The sequence below is a fragment of the Nicotiana tomentosiformis genome, chromosome 8, assembly GCF_000390325.3.
Source record: "Nicotiana tomentosiformis chromosome 8, ASM39032v3, whole genome shotgun sequence".
Taxonomy (NCBI): domain Eukaryota; kingdom Viridiplantae; phylum Streptophyta; class Magnoliopsida; order Solanales; family Solanaceae; genus Nicotiana; species Nicotiana tomentosiformis.
The window spans coordinates 83,683,084-83,696,207 of NC_090819.1; the positions used below are offsets into that span (position 1 = coordinate 83,683,084).

At 36.2% G+C, this 13,124-nt stretch overlaps 1 long non-coding RNA gene across 1 annotated transcript; it reads left to right on the plus strand.

Annotated features, from left to right (window-relative positions):
* Window positions 1–1,081: 1,081 nt before the first annotated feature.
* Window positions 1,082–1,976, plus strand: LOC138896677 (uncharacterized). The gene is made up of 2 exons (XR_011410068.1): window positions 1,082–1,191; window positions 1,441–1,976. It is a non-coding gene; the product is annotated as an uncharacterized lncRNA (long non-coding RNA).
* The last annotated feature ends 11,148 nt before the right edge of the window (window positions 1,977–13,124 follow it).

A 13,124-nucleotide genomic window follows, 5' to 3' on the forward strand; every position in this document is an offset into this window, starting at 1 on the left:
AGTGTCTCTTGTAATTGTTTATTTGCCCTGCCTATATCTATTGTTATGTGTTGTAGCTGCTGTCCAAATACCATTCGGGTTACAATTATTTTCTTCTCTTAGTTTAAATATATTGGGAAAATTTAGATTTGGATATTATTCCATTGCTATCTTATTGTGCACTTGTTTGTGCTTGTTTTTCCCCAACAACTTTCTGGATTTAGTCGGTTGCTCAATCCACTATGTGGGCAATTTACATACTGGAGTTGTACGTGACACACTTGTAGCTTGGGATCTTTGACATCACAGTTTTGATGAGGCACTTAGCCTCAAAAAAAAGACATGGGTTAAATTTTGTCCATTTTTGAGATCCTTCTTTTTCCCATTGTTAAAACTTTAAGAGAAAAGAAAAGAGAGTAGGGGCTTAGGGCAGTTAAAAGATGTAATAAAGTTTTCGATGATGCTTCTAGTATATAGTGAATAATCTGTAGGTTCCGAAGCAATTTGCTACACGATCACTGTCTCATTTGTTGTGTGATCTTAGATGATCCAATGCTCAACTAGGTGTCAGAATTTAACTTTAATATGATAACATATTAGTACGTTCTTTTTACATGTTTAAGAAGTTCTCGACCAAATTATTAGTTGCGTCTTAAGATTATTTTACCTCTCAAAGAAGTGTGTGACTGATTCCCCTTTAATTATCTACTTATGTGATTAAGGTAATAGTAACAGTTACAATAAGTCAATAACAAATACCACTAAAATGCTTTAATGCAATTCAGAGATAACTGGATATATTTTATATTTTTAGTATGGACTTGAACTATACACCAGATCCCTGTTACACACTTTCTGAGGACTAATATCACCTTACACACGCAACCTTTTAAAATTGTATTTAATACATACAAAATTTGCTACGTGGACGCGCATGCTTAACAAAATGACCGAGCGCATAAAACTTGAAAAATATTTTGTCTAAATCTGTATTTAGTGCTACGTGTCAAAGTAATAACATTTTCCTTATCTTACCTTTTTTATCAAATGAAAGTACCTTCCGCCTTCCCAAAATTACCAGCCCCACTATCCCCTCCCCTACCCCCAACCCACCCTTTCCTCACTTGTCTTCCCCAAATTCCCCTATGTTTCATCTCTTCCCCTGTAGCTTAAAAAAATCCATCAAAACCCATGATAAAGAATTTAAACAAGGTGCTCTTTCATGAGAATAATAGAAATTAAATCCTCCGTCGTCTCTTGCCCTTCCAAGCTTGTCTTACTTCTTTTTCTACAATTAAAATTCACCAAAACATCCAACATTACATAATTAAAAAGGAATAGTTTTTCGTATTTCATGAGAATGAATAAAATTATAAGAGAAAATTAGAGATTTTTTCACAATGAAGTTCTTTAATTCATGAAAACCAAAAATTAACTTTGATTTGCTTTGTTTGGTCGTAGTATAAGATCTGAAAATGGAGGAGGAAAATGGAGGAAGGAGAAGTTGCAATTTCTATATTCATCTCTTTCATTCTCGGATCTGAAAACGATAGATGGTAGATGATAATGCTCTCCTCTTCTGAGCTCCATAGCCAAAGAGGAGGCTGATGGGAAGAGGAGGGAGGGGGGTGCTTGGGGAAGATGACATAATATTTTTTTTTTAATGTAATCAATTAAGGTTTATTTTAAATATATGGAGTACTATTTATTTACAGATGAGTTATGACACGTGTCACATTTTGATTGGCACGTGGATGCAATCTCCAAACAAAAATTGGTCAAGAAAAAAGTGAAGTGTACTAGATACAATTTTAAAAGGTTGTGTGTGTAAGATAATATTGGTCCTCAAAAAGTGTGTAACAGAGATTTGACATATAGTTCAAGTGGCTACTTATGTATTTTGCCTTTTCGTATTGATAAAACTTGCACTAGAGATGTATGGTTAAAGCAAATGATAGACGGATCACAGATGCGAAAAAGCCAAAAAGATGCAAAAATAGACGCTGGAAGCCACTCATCAATTATCAGAGCCAGGTTTCGATCCTGGGACCTGTGGGTTATGGGCCCACCACGCTTCCGCTGCGCCACTCTGATTTATTGTTAACAGGTTCACGCCAATCTCATAAAGAAGACATTTCTGACTCGCTAGTGGCAAAGCGGAAAATGGAAAAAGAAAAAAAGTATCTTTGCAATACGAACAAAATGATTTCGCAGCTGTCAGTGGAGGCAGTATTAATGTCATTGATTTGTTGGGTAAAAAATTATCCGCATTCAATGTTTATATAACCTGACAAATATAGGACATATATTTTTATATACACCTTTATCCGTAAATCATAAATATTAATATACATTCTTGTCCTAATATATGCTTTAACTATAGTAGTTTGGTTTAGTGTAAATACCAAGTGAAGTTTACCAATTTGTAGCATTTGGGTTACTGGGTACCTTGGATTTGCATGTGTTACTGAAACAGTTTTTTTCAAGTGCCTTTGGCTGTTGTTTCAAGCTGTAAAGGCAGTTAACAACTTGTCCACTTCTTTCTACTTATGTCCCTCGTCTGTTTTCTTACTTTTTCAAATAATCAATGAGGATGATGCAGGCCACCGTCTGGAAATTCTACACATAATAATGATGTGTTCGTCACCATTCGATCATTTCCATACTGTTATTCAAATTCTGTATAGGCCCTAGCTAATCTAAGGAATGGTGAATGGTGTTCTAATTACCTGGTTGTCATCTTCATGTGTAAGTCGTTAATTTAGACAATCAAATTACATATAAAATAATTATAGATAATTTTTTATGGTAACGATAATGCAACTAATGTACTATATAGGTTGATATTCACTGATAACGCTACAAAAAACTTTATTAAGTTCCGTTAGCAGTTGTAACGATCCGATCGATCGTTTTGAGGATTAGTGTCATGTTTGGTGGCTTCAGGTTTCGAGCACCTTTGTATTATGTGTTATGATGTGCGTGTGTGGCCGAGTTCGGATTTCAGATGATTCAGGATTTATTTGGAAGAAGGATTCTTGTTTTAGAAGTTTAAGCAGTAAGAGTTGATCGGAGTCTTATTGGAGGTCCGTAGGGTAATTTGATGCATTTTGGCGAAAATTGGAAAGTTGAAGTTTTGGAAGGTTAAGAGGTTTGAATGGGAGTTTACTTTGTTGATATCGGGATCAGATTGCGGAGAGTTGGATTAGCTCCGTTATATCATTTGAAACTTGCATGCAAAATTTGACGTCATTCCGAGTTGATTTGATATGTTTCGACACGAGTTTTGGAAGTTAGAAGATTTGAAAGTTTATAAGTTCGATTCGAGATGCGATTTGTAGTTTCAACGTTATTTGTTATGATTTGAGGCCTCGAGTAGGTCCGTGTATTGTTACGGGATGTGTTGGTATATTTGGTTGAGGTCCCAGGGGACTCGGGTGGATTTCAGATGGTTAACGGTTTGGATATTGAACTTAGGAAATTTCTGGGATGCTGGTTCTGGTGCGTCGCACCTGCGCGTTTTGGTGTACAGGTGGACCGCTTCTGCCAAATTCTTGGTCGCTTCTGCAATGTTGGTGCAGGTCCCGTTGTGTCGCTTATGTGGAGAAGGGAGCGTAGGTGCTAGCTCGCATCTGTGGAAGGTCGATCGCAGATGCGCGATATGTGTTCTAGGTGATCGTCCGCTTCTGCGGTGTTTGCCACTCTTCTACACAATCGCAGATGCGATTCTTGGATCGCATGTGCGAACTCTGGGATCTCAAGTGAATATCGCAGGTGCGGTATTTTTTTCGCAAAAGAGGGGCCGCATGCGCGGCATTTTTGTGCGCAAATACTAAGAGCGCTGGGCAGAACACATATATGTTAGGGAGATTTTTCAAGAAATTCATTGGGGTAAGTGTTCTCTACCCGAATCTTATTATATTGCATGAATCCATTGCTATTTTCATCATTTAATTAGTGAAATAAGTTGGAAATTTGGAAAAAACTTGTAAAAATCTTTCAAAATGTAAAATGATGATCTGAAGGACGAATTGATGTTGGAAATTGATAATTTTTATGGTTGAACTCGTATCGGAATGGGTGTTCAGGTTTTATGAATTTTATCGGGTTCCAAGGTGCGGGCCCGGGGGTTGACTTTTGGGTTGACTTTTTAGTTCTTGTTAAAGAATAAGCTTTATTATCCGAAAATGTATCCTATGAGTTTTATTTATGATTTGAAGTTATTTTGGCTAGATTGAACCGTCTGGAGGTTGTTTCACTCGAGAAGGTCATTTTAGAGTAACTGTCTAGCTTCTTTGAGGTAAGTATCTTGCCTAATTTTGTGTGGGGGATCTACCCCTTAGGATTCGAGTCTTTGGTGCTAATTATGTCTTGTGAAGGTCATATACGTAAGGTGGCGAGTACGTAATCGTGCTTATTTATGGAAAATTGGACCGCTTAGGGCTCTTAGGTTCTTATGTTCATTAGATATGGAGTTGTTTGTCATGTTAAATCCCCAATTTACTAAATTCTCCCTTACGTGTCTTAATTGGAATTAATTGCTTCATGTTCTATCTTTATTGCCGATTAAATACTTATGTGCCTTAAGTGAAGTTATTGCCTCTTTTATTATCTTGCTATCCTTTCTGTAATTGCTTAACCTTAATTAAAATTATTATTATCTCTTTCGTAATTGCTTAGCCTTAATTGAAGTTTGTTATCCTTTTCATTGTTGATGTATTCTTATTTGGGGTCATTGATTCATGTTATCTCTCTAGTTGTCGAATTGTACTTTCGTGCAATCATTGTGACACATTACCTCTCCCTTATTGAACTATTCTTGTTGAGTATATTATTTCCCCGTATTGTCTTTCTTTGTGAGTTTATTCTTCCATTTCTTTGTATTCTGAAGTTTTTGTGTTGATTTACTTGTCATATTCCCGTATTATTATTGTTGTTGCTATTGTATTCAGTGTTGTTGAGTCGAGGGCTATGCGTAGTTGTGAATTTAAAACTGTTTTGAGGAAATGTTGTGGCATATGGGCACATAGTGTGAAAGACATTTTGTTGAATTGTTATGTTTTGGCACACGTGTTATTGTTGAGAGAATTGTTATATTGGTTGCACGAGGTATCTGCCATGCTGTTGTTATGTTATTTGCACGAGGTTTCTGTCGTGCTGATGTTATGTTTTTTGCACGAGGTTTCTGTCGTGCTGATGTTATGTTGTTTGCACGAGGTTTCTGGCGTGGTTTTGTTATTATTGATACGCATGTGGTGGTATAAGGTCTGGGTGTTGAAATACATGCTGTGAGAAGAGGTAGGCTTGATATGCGTGGCTAGTAGGGGAACTATTAGAAGCCATGCAGTGTGATAAGGTGGGCTAAAATGCGGGATGCTATTTCTAGAAAAATAATTTTCAAAACTAAATGTAAAGGCTCCCGCGGTGATATAAGGAAATTTGTGATTCATTTTATGATGTGAGACTATAAGGCGATACCTCGGTAGGGCTCTTGTTGATATTTTCCCATTCTTTTGTACTTGTCTTTGATTGTTGTTTCCTTAGGATACTATTAATTGTCTTTTTTTGTGTTGCACTATTTGCTTAGTTTTGTGTAGTTAATCTTGTGTACTATTCGTGATTTCCATTTCATGGCTGTCTTTATTACACTGTACACTTTGGGGTGATCGCTTCTTATGTGCCATTCATTGTCTCTACTCTTACTTGTTGACTTGAATTGTGGTAAAATATTTTCACAAGCATACACGTAGATAAATCACCCATATCGGCCTAAGAAGATGAATCCTGATGTTTTGACCATTTACATGTACCCCCGTGTACTTGCCTTATGTGTGAGAGTTATCATGTTGGCACGTGAGTTGTTTGTGCAATCATGAGTCATTATTATTGTTGGCACATGAGTGGTCCGGGCGGATATTAGATATTGTCACCCTTGGGAAGTGCTGTTATGAATTGTAATGTGGGCACAAGATGCCAAGTGATTAGGGTTCATGAATTGTGACCCGTGATTGTGATTTTGAGGTTTGGTACCTCTTGAAAATTCTTGGATAAACCTGGTGTGAAAGCGGTCGTTCCTACTGAGTTGTCACTTGTCTTCCCTTATTTGGTTTCACCGGATCGAACTGTGTTCAACTTACTCTACAGTGTTATTACCTGTTGTGTCTCGTTGCTTACTGTTGTTTTAGTCCCTATTACAAACATTGTATTATTATTGTCATCATGCCTAGCTTATTATTGATATTATTCCCTGCTAGCTCTACATTTATACTTGTTCAGGTTGTTTAGTCCAGTGGGTGTCTTGACTGTCCTCGTCACTACTCCACTTAGGTTAGTCTTGATACTTACTAGGTACCGTTGTGGTGTACTCATACTACACTTCTGCACATTTTTGTGCAGATCTCATGTGCCTCGGTTATTGATGATTATTAGCTAGATGATCGAGCATTGCTGTGGAGACTCAAGGTAAACATGTCATTGCATTCGCAGATCTTGGAGTTACCTTCTGATATTGTACTTGTACTGTTTAATTTCCATTCCGAACAATTATATTTAGGGAATCTTCTAGTAAACTCAATAGATCTTATGATTTGTACTACCGATTTTGGGGTGTTATTTTATGTTGTAAATATTGAGTTCATTTAAAAATGTTCAATTTTTGCTGAATACTTCTTTTGGTAGATTTCTACTAATTTATTTAGTAAGTGTTACGCTTACCTAGTCGTAGAAACTAGGTGCTCCGTCATGACATCCTACGGAGGAAAGCTGGGGTTGTGGCAGGAGCAAAATAGAATCTCAAACGGTTTTAAATATTATGTCATAATTTTCACTTAGGTACCTCTTCAGCCTTTAGGGGAATTGAAAATTTGTTTAAAATGAGTACGCCCAGAAGGGCTTTCACGGAAAGAGAACGCAATATTGACTAAGAAAAAAAAATATTGTTTACCCGTAAAACAATACAGTTGAATTTATACATGATTTTTAGACAAGTGAACTAATTTGATCCTGAGATAATATAATAATCGAAGAAATATACAGTACTTAGCCTTGGAATGTAGATAAAATAGCAAAGATAATGATTCCGTGAACACGACTTTCGAACTCAGCAATGATGAGATCAAAAAGTAAGAGAGTAAAATTGTATAAAGCTTTGTATATAATATATTATATATTCTTGCCAGAAATTTCATGTCCTTTACAATAGTAACTGAGCTCACTATTTATAGCTATACCTAGGGAAAAAGGTCCTAGGATCTTGCCCTCCTTTAATGCCAATTATGAGGATCATTGATGAAGATGTAACGTTGAGCGTAAATGCCAAATTCTTTGTAACAGACCGCCGCTCTTAATGTTATAGAATATTCCTTAGTAAATGCTACCGGGCGCAACATTTATGTCACGACCCAAAAATTCCACCACAGGCGTCGTGATGGCACTTAGTCTCTAAGACTAAGTAAGCTGATTATAATCATAATTCAAGCCATTTTTTTAAAGATATAATTTAATACACGTGTCGAAACCAAAAGTGAAAATAATTTTAAAAATCTCCCAAGACTGGTAGTACTGAGTCACGAACTCTAATTGAATATATGAAATGATCACAAGTATCGAATACTCAATACTGTTTGAATAATAAATAATATTACAATAAAATGGAAAGACTCTAAGGAACTACGACGATCAAGCAACTCTACCTTGAATCCTTGCGATCCCACTCTAACTCTGTCCGAGTCCGATATCTCCAATACCTGGCTCTGCACAAAAATGTGCATAAGTGTAGTATGAGTACACCATGGTCGGTACCCAGTAAGTATCAAGACTAACCTCAGTGGAGTAGAGACAAAGTACAGTCAAGACACTCACTAATCTAATAACCTATGCAATATGATATACAACATAATAGAAAACAAATAGCAGTGATAGCAACACAAATCAACTAGTGATTTAAAGAGCAAGGTAATAGGAATATCGTAAAATATGCTCAAACGAATAATAGACACAGGTACAACCAAGTAATCAAGTCCTTTCAATATACATCTTTTATCTATAAGTTTTTCAATAAAAGTCTCTAGAATATAATCCTTTTCAATAAATATATTTCGAATATACTTCTTCAAATAATAATTCTTCTATTATAATTCTTTCAAATAAATAACTTTCGAATATAATTCTTTCAAGTAAATATCTTTCAAATAGAATTCTTTCAAGTAAATATCTTTCAAATATACTTCTTTCAAGTAATTATCTTTCTAATATAATTCTTTCAAATAAATATCCTTCTAATATAATTCTTTCAAGTAAATATCCTTCAAATATAATTCTTTCAATTAAATATCCTTCAAATATAATTCTTTCAAATAAAAGTCACCTTGTGACACCTCATTTAACTTTCCTGGCGTGAGAAATATATTCAACGTATCACATCAAATGGCACGACAATATCTTCATGCACTTGTCTCATTCTAACCTAATACATATATGTAGATCAAATCAATTAACACGGTAACACCCTTCGTGCATTTATATCTTTCTCACCATGCATACATATAACAGTACTAACTAGGTGGGAGATTTGCCAATAACAATAAAAGAAATAAAGTGGAGGCACACAGGAAGCAACAATGACTACAAGTCACATAGAAAACAAAGGTGCACAATAACGTCTCAAGATAAAGGCATGAATGTATACACAACAAAACGATATCACAATATAATATATGTCTCTCGTCCTCGCCTTCACGGAAACACCCTCGTGCCATGAATATATGATAATATAAAAATAATTGCACGGCATCACCCTTCTTGCTTTACACTCTCAAATGGCACGGCATCACCCTCCGTGCTTTACACTCTCAAATGGCATGACATCACCCTTCGTGCTTTATACTCTCAAATGGCACAACATCACCCTTCGTGCTTTACACTCTCAAATGGCACGGCAATACCTTCGTGCTTTACACTCTCAAAATGGCACAACATCACCCTTCGTGCTTTACATTCTCCCTCGCATGATAATATAGTTCAAATGGCACGGCATCACCCTTCGTGCATTACACTCTTCCTTACCAAGCACATATATATCATTAACAAGCACGGTAGGAAGCATAAATAACATTAAGGAGAGTGTTTAAACTACAACACAATAAAACAATTCATAATATAAATAAAATAGCACGACATCACCCTTCGTGCTTTACACTCTCAAATGGCACGACATCACCCTTCGTGCATTACACTCTTCCTTACCAAGCACATGTATATCATTAACAAGCAAGGTATGAAGCATAAATAACATCAAGGAGAGTGTTTAAACCACAACACAATACAATAATTCATAATATAAATGAAATAGCACAGCATTACCCTTCGTGCTTTACACTCTCAAATGGCACGACATCACCCTTCGTGCATTACACTCTTCCTTACCAAGCACATGTATATCATTAACAAGCAAGGTAGGAAGCATAAATAACATCAAGGAGAGTGTTTAAACCACACCACAATACAACAATTCATATCACAATTTGCCACTGACCAAAACCAAATTCCAAATATGTAGCAGAATCAATACACTCTTCAACAAATAGCCCAAGGCTCCACAAAATGTATATAAAACCTCAAAATAATCAACAGAGGCGAAAAATACTCAGTATAGGAAAACACCTTCAAAATTCCAAATTCTTGATAATTATATTAACTCCTCAATTTAAACTTATTTAATAAATATTTGCAGATAAGGATTCCATCATGGATTTAATTCTAAGAAAATATCAAATCAACAAACACACGGAATTCACGTAAAATCCAAGTGACAATAACACCAAATTTATTATATAAAATACAAACTTGACAAATAAGGAACGAGGCGTGACAATTCAAGGATTTACTAATGCCAACAATTATCCAATTTAATACATAAAAATGCCTAAAATTTTAAACCAATAATATTTTCACATATAAGCCCGAGTACGTACTTGTCACCTCGCGTACACGGTTTTCAATCACATAATTTTCACATAAGACTCAATGCCTAAGGGGTAATTCCCCCACTCGAGGTTAATCAAGACATTTACCTCAAACTGCGCTCAATCAGTCAAGTAGTATGCCCTTTCCTCGATTTTTTCGACTCTGATCGGTTCGAATCTAGGCATAATTAATTCGATTCAATCAATACAAATTGTAGGAATAAATTCCATATGAAAATACAAATTTTCTTCATAAATCCGAAATTTAACCCAAAATAGCTCGTGGGACCCACATCTCGGAATCCAAGAAAACTCATAAAATTCGACAACCCATTCAATTACGAGTTCACCCATACCAATTTTATCAAATTCCGATATCGGATTGACCTTCAAATCTTCATTTTATATTTTTGGAAGATTTTACAAAAATCTGATTTTTCTTCCATAAATTCACAGATTAATGATGTAAATGAGTATGGAATCATGAAATATAATCAATATAGGATAAGGAACAGTTACCCTAATGTTTACCCATGAAAATCGCCCAAACTCCGCCTAAACCGAGCTCCATAAACTCAAAAATGAGTAAACATGGCAAGAACCCCATTTTATACACCCTCTGGTTGTTTCGAGCGTCACAGGTAGTGTGGGCCCTGACTGTGGCGCTATTTCCAATACCCTTAAACATCCCAGCTCCAAGGCTAGCGCCCCACGCTACCCTGGGCGCTCGCGGCGACAGAAAATCTTTTCTGATATGGGAATGAGCATAACTCTCATACGATGTCCGAATTAGATGATTTTTTTTGCTATGGCTTCGTAATTTCAATACAGATCTAATCCTTCAATAAAAACTAAATTTGGAGCTCGTTTTCTTAATGTGATACCACATAAACTCGAAGAAGCGACGTCGAAATATCCTAGGTTCGATGCCGAAACATAGTAAATCAATCCGGAATAACTTTAAATTTTGCACACAAGTCATAATTGACTTTAAATCTTATATTTTTCAACTTTTTCCAAAATGTGTCGAATTGTCCTACAGACTTCCAAATCCAAATCTGAACATACGCCTAAGTCCGAAATCATCATACGAAGCTATTACCATCCTCGAAATCCTATTCCCAGTTTATTTGCTCAAAAGTCAACTCTCAAGTCAACTATTTCTATTGAAGCTTCTAAATAAGAATTGCTCTTTTAATTAAATTCCGAATCTTCAGTAAATCAAACTCGACCACACCTACGGGTCATAATACATATTGCGAAGCTGTTCGAGACCTTAAGCCACTGAACATGGCGTTAATTCTTAAAATGACAAGTCAGGTCGTTACAATTTAATACACGTTTATGAACGTTATCTGTTCCGGTGGAAAGCGTAATGGTTGCATACGTTCCTCATCCATTCTATCTTGGATTCCACGTGCCCTTCTTTTAGTCAGCACGTGTCATATCATATTTTACCTTATACAAATACTAAGTAACATTTTAGATATAAAAATGCGAGTCTCGCCATATAAAATAGGAGTACAAAGAAACTTGATGAATAACGAAGAGAAAAGATAATGAACTTTTCTCACACTAAAAGTGCTTATATTACCTTAACCAACTTAGATCATCCAATTGTCATGTGCAAAGCTCTCTATTATTTTTCCTTTTTTGGTGGAGAGTTCTATACAATCCTAGGAACTTACCCGAACTAACCCCGAAAGCACACTTCTCGGGGTTAAGCTTCATATTTTGCTCCCTGGGGATGTCGAATGTTTCTTGCAAATGCTTTAGGTGGTCACTTGTATTCAATGACTTAACGAGCATATCGTCTATATATACTTCTATAGTCTTTCCAATTTATTTTTCGAACATCTTAATCACGAGCTGTTGATAAGTGGCTCCAACATTTTAAAACCGAATGGCATCACATTGTAACAATATGTACCAAAATTCGTTATAAATGAAGTCTTTTCTTGGTCTTTTGGGTTCATCTTGATTCGATTGTACCAAGAATAAGCATCGAGGAAACTCATTAACTCGTGCTTGGCCGTGGCATTAATCATTTGATCGATATTTGGCAATGGGAATGAGTCTTTCGGGCATGCCTTATTAAGATCCTTATAATTAACGCACATACAAAATTTATTATTTTTCTTAGGAGTTACTACTACATTGGCTAACCAGTCCGGATATCTTACCTATCAGATCGGAACAATATTAAGTAAACGGGTTACCTCTTCTTTGAAGAATTTATTCCTTGCTTCAGCAATATGGCGCTTCTTTTGCATTACCGGAGGTATGTTGGGATCTAAGCTAAACTTATATACGACTACCTCCATTGGGATTCCTGTCATATCCTCGTGCAACTATGTAAAACAATTGGCATTAATTCTAAGGAATTCAATAAAAGCATACCTGAGCTCCGGGGTGTAGTCATGTTCCCAAATGAAATTTTCTTTCTAGGAATTCTTCGAACAACGCAACTTGCTCTAGTTCTTATGCCGTGGACTTCGTCGCGTCCGTTTCTTATGGTACTTGAAAATACCTTGGTACCTGATATTGTTTCGAATCTTCTGCCCCCGGGCTAACTTCCTCTGGTTCAGGAGCATGTGCTGGTTCCAGTAATTGCTATGCCACATGTTCCTTTCCTTTGCTACTGGAGACTAAAATTGCATTCATTATCTTGGTGCCAATTAATCACCCCTTATCTGTTTAATCCCCTTGGGTGTCGGGAACTTTAACATTTGGTGATATGTTGAAGGCACAACTTTTATCTCGTGCAACCATGGTCTTCCCAAGATGATATTATATCCAATGTTTCCATTTACCACTTCGAAGAGAGTTGTCTTCATTACTCCCTCAGCGTTCTTGAGCAACAAAATTTATCCCCGGTTGTCACGCTTGCGAGGTTAAATCCAACGAGGAGTTTCGTTGCTGGGATAATGCTTATGGTGAGTTTAGCTTGCTCAAATACTCTCCATTTTATGATATTAGCTAAACTTCCTGGATCCACTAAAACATATTTAATTTTAAAATCTAACACATTCAAAGAAATTACGAGTATGTCATTGTGCGGTAGCAGCAATTCGTCTGCATCTTCGTCCGTAAATGTGAAATTGTCTTCCCAGAGTCTTTTACTATGAGTTATCGATACTTTTGTCTTCATTGCTGCTGAAAAGGTGACCCCATTAATCTTAT